Source organism: Crinia signifera, chromosome 3 (genome assembly GCF_055691185.1).
Source record: "Crinia signifera chromosome 3, ASM5569118v1, whole genome shotgun sequence".
Taxonomy (NCBI): domain Eukaryota; kingdom Metazoa; phylum Chordata; class Amphibia; order Anura; family Myobatrachidae; genus Crinia; species Crinia signifera.
In genome coordinates this window covers 27,294,471-27,303,587 of record NC_139219.1, presented here as the reverse complement: position 1 = coordinate 27,303,587, position 9,117 = coordinate 27,294,471, and positions in this window count along the sequence as shown.

The following is a 9,117-nucleotide window of genomic DNA, read 5'->3' as shown; positions in this document are numbered from 1 at the left end:
CCACCCATGAAATGGACATTTCTTGGTGATAATATGGCGGTGGCCATGGAACAGCATGGAACTATTCACTTTCTGAGGAGCAGGGGCATAAGTTCATACTAGGAGGTGAGATAGTGGTTGTTCCCTTCCCTTCTTGCCACACACATTCACTACCAGATCCCTGCCCCAGAGACACCCAGTCACGCACAAGCGTGAGGCCTACCTGGATAAAATCTTGCTACTTTTTAAACCACTAGCTGTAAGATGATTGACAGGAAGCCGGCATTTGTGGGTGGTAACCGGCCATTTCCTGGGAGTGTCAGGGAGAATGCAGGGTATCAGGTGTTTGAAGGGAAGTTGTGTGACATCAGCTCCGGCCCTATTGCAGCTGCCTAGCATGTCCTGGGCTACGCACCGTCTGCACACTTTGTAAAAATCATTTGATGGTGAGAGGCCTGAAAGCTGGTTCTCAAAATATGGGGGACACCTACTTATTTTGTCCCCCAAATTTTGGAAATCAGGACCGGCCCTTGAACCTGGTGCTGGATTTACCGGTGCTGGGGATACCCATCCTTTTGGCCCACGAATTTCTGAAACCAGGACTAGCTCCTGGTTTCAGAAATTCACGGGCTGGCTATGGGTGTGGGGAGGGGGGGGTGGGGGGTGGGGAGGTATTTACACTGAAGTCTGCATGGATCTGACTGATCCGTGCAGGCTTCACCCAAATACTGTACGCCTGTAAAATAATTTGTATTTTCCAGGCGTATCTTCATGGAACTTAACGGCTGCATACCTTAAGTTAAGGTATGCGATCACCTGTGACGGGCGCCGTGCTAGGAAACAAGTACCGTCCTCTACTATGGAAAGCAGTTCACCCCCTGTGAAAATCACTGAGCCGGCTGAAAAAAACTCATTGTGCATCCACTGGGCGATATATCGGTGAATGAGTTTCATTACATCGTTCGGCATATACACTGGCAAAAATGACCTGCGTGTATGCACCTAAAGTTACATGAATATAATACCGCTGTACATGTTTATTTAAGATTTGACATTTTCATTCAGGTTTGAAGAATGTCAGTGGATGCAGGTTAGACACTACTAAAACTTGACAGAAACATTACCGTAGACAATTCAGCCAGATACTCTTCAACAAATAAGTTTGCTACAAGCTTTATAATATCACTGAGAGGCCACAGAGCCCTTCTTAAATATTTGTCATTCTACCACAAGGGAGAAGAAGCAGAAGAAGACATGACATTTATACCCAGGAACCTAATAATCAAGATGTCGAGCAGTCCGGAATCCATAGCAACACAACTTAAAGATCACCCATCTCCAAAATTGTTATGTGCTGGTGAGGAGTCAGTGTCGCTGTTATTGTTGTCCATTAGTAAACATTGCTTTGCCCACTTACAGTCTCTCCCTAGCATCACAGCTGGAACTTGTGTCATAAGGCAGCGACATGTAAATAAAAAAACTCAATGTGGCATAAAATACACTATCAGTTTATGATTATGTATTGTGTGGAAGATGCATATTTATGGAACATTTTTGTTCCAGCACAGGGTTCCCTTGACATACTGAGAAATTTGCACTTACCAAGTTCACAGGGAACTGACATTGGAATTCAAACAAGGTCCTCATCAAGTTTCTCAATGTCATATTGTTTTTTCAAGCATTATTAATAGTTTCCTAATATTTCTATCCCACCGCTGCCACCAATCCCTAGACTGAATCTGTTGGCTGATTTTTTGACAAGCTTCTGCTTCATCAGGAAGAGCTGGAAGGGGCTGGAAAGGGCTTTATATACTAAATAGCCAACATGTTTAATAACTAGAAATGTGCAGGTTTTTTTCGATTGGCTTTCGGCTGTCACATGTTTTGGATAACCAATAAGATCCCACTTTGAGATCCGGGTAACTATGGGTAAAACAGAACATGCAACTTTATAGTTATTAAACATATTAGCTATTTATAAACCCCCCTTCCAGCTCTTCCTGATGTAGCAGAACCTTGTCAAAAATCAACCAATCAGTTTCAGTCTAAGGATTGGTGGCAGCGGTGGGATAGAAATACTAGGAAACTTTGATAAACCAATCAACCAATCAGATTCTGTATATCATTTTCTAGGAGGCAATAGATAAATGGTAGACATGATCTGATTTGTTGCTATGGGCAACATCACCTCTTTTCAATTTTATAAACTTTAGTAAATTTATCATATAGAATCTACACCACTTATCCCAAGCAGATCAGTCGAAGGGGTTTATTTACTAAGATTTAAGTTCTATTTCAGATGAAATTTTGCTATGGGCAACCAATCATGTCCATAGCAAAATCCCATCTGAAATAGAACTCCCATTTTAGTAAATTTACCCCAAAGTTCTAATTTTCATTGCAAATCAATCAAATAAGATAAGACAGATATGGAAAGAATGGTGGCAGCAGTGGGATGGTTTCTGGACAAACTGTACATGGAAATACTCAGAGTCATTGATTCTATTACACCTAAGCAACCAATCAAATTCTATCTATCATTTTCAAGATTGCTATAGAGAAATGATAGAAAGAATCTGTTTGGTTTCTATGGGCAACATCACCTCATTATATATTTAGAGCTCTAGTAAATTTACCCCTGAGACTCTTAGCAATCAGAATCTACTTCTTATTTATTTAGCACCATATAGAAGATAAAAGAGATGATCTCATTAGTTGCCTATAGCAACATCCCATGTGAAATAGAACTCCCATCTTAGTAAATTTCCCCCATAGACACAGCTATCGGCAGCTGTCAGGGTTATGGAGAGGTGGATGGTGCCTGAGTACTGGTAATGAGGGTGTGGCCAAACCCTGGAGGCATGGCCATGCCCCCTCCACCCTCTAAAAATAAAAGACTATGCACTATTCTGTGTGCTGCAAAGTTGGTTAGCTGGTAGCTGTAAATGGGGGTCAATGTAAATACATGCAGATGGAAATAATGGTTGCCAGGGGTAGCTACCTGCTTCTTATTGGCTGATTGCAGATTTGCCTTTGAAGCCGATAGACACACATGCACAAACACAGAAGGTAGCAGACTAGCTTTCGAAGCTTTTGCTTTGAGCAGGCTTACTACTTACTGATGTGATCAAGGTTGGGCTGATTAGCAGCACCTGTGTCCCCCTAATAAAAGTATGTCCAGGGCAGGAAGTCATTACTCTTGAAGGTGGAATAACTGCCCAAGTGATAGGCTGTGGTGTGGGCTACGGTTGGGACCACTGGAAAATTCTGAAGCATTTGAACTATGCTATGATTACCTGTATGCTGCTTGCTGTCACTATACTTGCCTATGCTGTGTACCTGGTATGCTGTGACCTGCTGCAAAAATAAAGACCAAGGCATGTATTAAATGCAGCCGGTGAGGGGGTTTTTATGGCAAGGATGGCTTGTTTTCAGTGAGGATTGCCAAAAAAAGCTCTCCTTGCCAATTAACCCCCTCTCTGGCTGCTCACCCTTTTCTACAGTATGTTCCGGGGAATCCTCACGGAACGGCAAGGTTTTGGCTAGTGCAGCTAATACAGCAACTAATGCAGTGAGCCTGCCATTTTGGTTGCCGCACATGCCATCTCCATGCTTTTTAGAAACAGAGAGGTGGAACAGCAAGTGCAGGGGGTTCAGTTGAATTCTGCGAGCTTTGACGGCAAGGAATAAACACTGCTCGCTGTCATAGCTCACCCTTTGGCATTGAATATACCCCCAAGACTTCATCTTGATCCAGTGTATGTGATTGCTTGTCACAATATTTATATATATATATATATATATATATATATATATATATATATTAGTAAAATGTAAATGAAACCAGAATGCTATATATCTATATTTGTGATTTAGTGATGTCAAGCTTGTAAAATGCAGTTAATTTAGCAATAAGTGACAACCCTCCAGTCACATGACTCATCCTAGCGTCGTAGCGAAACGGAATGTTATTACGGCTTATAATGATCTATTGATGAATGTCTCTATTATTTATTACTTTATATTTCCTATTCCCTCTTATTATCTTTCTAGTTTGGCTTTGATTTAGCCTCCCATCTGCGCTGTGTTGGTGATAAATAGATGCAATGCAGATTGGGGGATACAATGAGGAGTGTGGGCTGCTACGCTCTAGATTTCCTTTGTCCTGGAAAATTCACTTTCAACAGCTTTGTGCTTTCTGTGCAAAGCAGTTTCTAGCTGGTAAAATATGCAGCAGCAGCGATCCTGTGCTAGACGCCAGACGCCCAGCAACACACCCGGAGTTTTGTGTCTGTTATAAACATGACGACTCATTTCAAACTCTTTAGGCCTTTTTATCAATTAATGGGGCTAATTCAGGGGCCAATTCTAGTTCGCATGTAGTGAAGCGAATTTGGTCCCTGCCCTTTTGGTCGGGGTTTGCGCATGCACATCCCTGCTGTGATTGGCCGCGTCGAGTTGCTCACTCGCTGGGCAGTTCGCAGAGGGGAGGGGCAGTGGCGGCACTGGGCCACGGGAGCATTTCATGCGCATCCCCATGTAAACGCTGGGAGTTCCCATGGGTACGTGGACACTTCAATGTCTGCCGGGGCAGGCGGCTGAGGTCACATGACGTCAGCCGCCACCCTTTCTTCGTCCCGGCGGCCACAAATATAATTTGCATGGTTGCGAGGTGATACGGCGGCAGGGGGTGGAGATTCGAGGGGCGGCATCACTGTGACTCAGTCAACCAGAATGACCCCCTCAGTTTGGATCACTAATGTGCAAAGATGCAGGTGACTGCGATAGTCTCCACCCAGACAGAAAGAGAACCCGCCCCGTGTAAATGTGCAAGTGAATTTTTAATGAATTGCTTACCAGCCTCCACTAACAAGTCCATACACAGTTCCCGGAACGTTGATGGATTTTGAAGTCTGTGCACATGTGAATAGTTCTCGAGCTGCCATTATTCTGCGACAGAATCAGGCTGATCAGGGCAGGCGCTGACGTCACATACCTTCCCATAAAGCACCTGGGCATGTCTGTGTTTTTTCCGACACTCCCAGAAAACTGCAGGTCACTACCCCAAAAACATCTTCTTCCTGTCAGTCAATATTCGGCTGCTTTACATTTATGATCCATATGCATTTCACCCTAGTGCATGCGCGATGTGTGCGGTATGCATTCGCATTCATTCACTAATAACTCAATTTGCGTATTTGCTGATTTGCGATCAAATCTGATTTGGCCACAATATTTTAAAGATATATTCCTAAATACCCATTATGGGAGGTACTCACAAATATTAGTTACCCCCTAATGATCTTTATCTACTTCAAAATAGAGAGGAGGAGGAGACCCGACAGCAGGAGGAGATAGGGCGCTGGGAAGAGGGTGCAGCACAGATGAGAGGATGTACACAGGGGGAGGTAGGAAGGGATGCCTGCTATGACAACTTTTTCAAACTTCTGCTGCCCCCTCCGCCTTTCTATCTCCTCCTCACCCCCTCTCCATCTGCTCCTTTTCCTTTTCCACTAGCCCTCCTCCTTTACCACCCCTCATCCTCTTCTCCACTCCCTCTCTTCCTCCTCTCCATATCCACCTCTACTCCTCTTCTGCAATCCTTCTCCTCCGCTTGCTTTGTCCTCCTCCCCTCTGCTCCTCCTTCTGCTCTTCATGTCCTCCTTTCCTCCTCTTCTGATCCTCAACTCCTCTTCTTCATTTCTCTTCTGCTTCCCCTCTCCTCTGCTTCCCCACTCCCCCACTCTCCTTTTCTCCTCCTTTCCTCCTTCTCCTCTCCCACTCTCCTCGACCCCCCTCCTCCTCTCCTCCTCTTTGTATCCTCCTCTCCTCATCCTCTGCTCTCTGTCTTCACTACTTGCCCTCTCCTTCCCTCTCCCTCCTCATCTCCTCCACTCTTCCTTCTCCTCTTTCGCTCTCCACTCCCACTCCTCCTCTCCCCTAATTATTTGCTCCTCCTCGCTGCCTCCACCTCTCCTCTGCTCCCCTTCATCCTCTCCTCTGCTCCTCCTCCTTATTTTCCCCTCCTCTCTGCTCCCCTCTCCTTTCCTTTGCTCCATTATTCTCCATTGTTTCTCTCTCTCCCTCCCTCCTCTCTATCTTTCTCCTCCTTTCTATCTTACCCTTCCTCCACTCTGTCTCTCCCTCCTTCTCTTCTTTTTTTCTCTCCTCTACTCTCTTCCCGCTGCACCTCTCTCTCTCTCTCTCTCTCTCTCTCTCTCTCTCTCTCTCTCTCTCTCTCTCCCTTACTCTCCGACAGCCTCTCACTCTCTCTCTCTGTTTCCCTAACACCCTCTATCCCTCTATTTCTCCATCTCCCTCTTTCTCTCCCTGACATAATTCCTCTGTCTCACTCCCTGTCTCTCCCACTTTCTCTCCCTGACACTCTCTGTCTCTCTCTCTGTCTTTTTTCCTGTCTCTCCCTGACACCCTCTCTCACCCGTATCTTCCCTTGCCTCTCTCTCTCTCTATCCCCAACACCCTCTTTATCTCACTCACTATTTCTTCTGCCTTCTAAAGGATATTGTAATGGGGGAAGGGGGGGCCGTTCAAGATTTTGCTATGGGTTCCACAAAGTGTTAGTTATGCCCCACATTACAGTGCCCTCTTACCATGATAACATCCACTACACATTCTTCTCACTGAAAATGTAAAGTCAGACAATCCAGGCTGGGCAATGGATCGGAAAAATGATTCAAATTTATTCCCAAGATAATTATTTTCAAACAGCTACTTTACTGCCACTAATGGCCATTAGGTGGTGCCCTGGAGCACTTCTGTTAGCTTCTCTGCTACTTATAAATGCAGGGTACAGATTTCATTTACACAAGTGTCAGTTTAACCACTTCATGACCTGTACCATAATAACAAGTTATTACTGACAATTGAGGAAGCTGGAGAATGAGGTAGGGTCATTATAGTTTCTTTATAGTGCCAATTAAAAAAATTTAAGGATTGCCACAATGTACCCAAGTCTACTCACAGCCAGGGCGTGGCGCCTGCCACTGGAATGTGTGACAGGTAACGTGATTTCTGATGTGATGCCTTTGCTAAGGTGTTGAGGACGCAGAATGTGTGACTGGAGAGGGGGTGGGGATCCCTCTCCTGGAAACTTTGCGAAGTGAAGCCCATAGGCTAAATGGGCTAAAGGTGCATACACACCGGGAGATATAGCGGGTGTTCAATCGATTAAATGGCCGATAGATATCAATGCACCATCGGCCATTGTGTATCATCTGTGATCGGCGTCATTGCCTGATATATATCTAATGGCTACCCGTACACCTGCTGCAGCAGCTGCCGGTGATTGGCAGCTCAGTGGGTGGGTGCATGCAAATGCTCCCGCCCATTTGTGACATCAGTCCCGATGGATCGGGCAGTGGTTGTGGAGAACTCACTGCCCGATCCATCTATAGATCAATTGATTGAGGTAAGTTTACTAAATCTGATTAAAAAAATTAAAAAAGGTGCTATTGCTTATAGCAACCAATCTTGTTCTGTCTATCATTTTCTAAAATGCAATAAAGAAATGCTAGATAGAACCTGATTGGTTGCTATGGGCAGCATCCAGGGCCTGATCAACCAAAAGGCTGATCAGGCTGCAGCCTCGAGCGCTGGATCCTGAGGGGGAGCATCGCCGGCACAATATGTAAAAACAGCCTCCCAAAAATAGCAGCCAACATTTAGGAGACTGATGCTATCGGTCCTATTAGACCTCTAGCGTCTGTCAGGGGAAGACAGCATGCGGATTCTGGGAGCGCTGGTGTGCTCTGAGGAGTAAGCCCCTGGCAATGAGCATGTAATTCCCATGGTAATGAGGATGTAACCCATGGCAACGAGCAAGAAACCCCCTAACATCAAGTAAGAAACCCCCTGGCAATGAGCATTTAACCCCAGGTATCGAGTATATGTAACCCCAGGCAATGAGCAAGTAACCCCTGGCAATGAGCACAAAACCCCTGGCAATGAGTGCAAAACTCCTGGCACCAAGCATGTATGTAAGAAAAACTATAATGAATGTATTGGGGGTGCACTTCTATATTAGAAAAGGGTGGCTAGACCCTATAATCCATACTTGCCTACCTTACATGTCTCCTCTCCGAGTAAAGCCCGGAGAGGAGCTTTTCTGGGGGCGGAGCTTGCTATCATTAATCCCAACCCCATTAAGCTCCACCCCATTTCTGTAAATGCAGTGATTCGCAGGTCTTCGGGGAGGGGGGTGGTACTAAATGATGCCATCAGCCTCATTTTATCCCCACCCCTTCCCTAAAGAGCCGCGAATGCCGGTATTTGACGGGAGCTGATGCAGGGGCCCTGCTAAATGCGGGAGGCTTGCCCACCCTTCCGGGGGGCCGGGAGGCGGACTCTATCTTCAGGGAAGGTAAGTATGCCGTAATCCGGCCCTGGCAACAGCGCCTCTTTTCATTTTTAGAAACTTTAGTAAATGTATCCCACAGGCTGCATTCTTATTATCAGTGCTTTCATTAAAACAGCTGCCTTCACTTTACGGGGATAAATAAAATAAATAAAGTGTGCCAATACACGGTAATAGCCCCAATTAGTTATCTGGAAATGCTGTTTACTGTGTATCGCTGTTCTCTGCAGATTACATGCAGGCGAGATATAATCCTGTTTGTGATATCCGCGGCTGCACTCTCTCCCTAATTGTCTGCTCCTCCCGGTACCCAGAGTACGGATAGCAATGGCTTGGATGCCAATCAGAGGGCCCCGCTCTGCGCTGTATTATCTTGCGGTTTTACTTCACAAAGTTTTTGTTCTTTAATAAACACTGAGGCAAATCCAGAACTTTGATGTCCTCAGCATCAGTTTTAATTAAAAATAATCCAACGGATAAAGATGTTATCAGAATGGGAATTTTAATTTCCAAATTGAAATGAATTCTCGGGTTTGCTCTGACGCGGTTTTGTTTTATTTTTTATTATTTTGAATTATATTTTGGTTTGACATAAATGCTAATTTGTGCTCTGTAGTTAGTACAGATGTTGTCCAACAGTTCATGTTTTCCAGATCACCTGTCAGGGGCACAGGTGTACTCATTATTCACTGGCACATTTTTAAATATTCACAGATGAAGTTAATTATTTCACTTGTGAATATGGGGACCATTTTATATGGGAT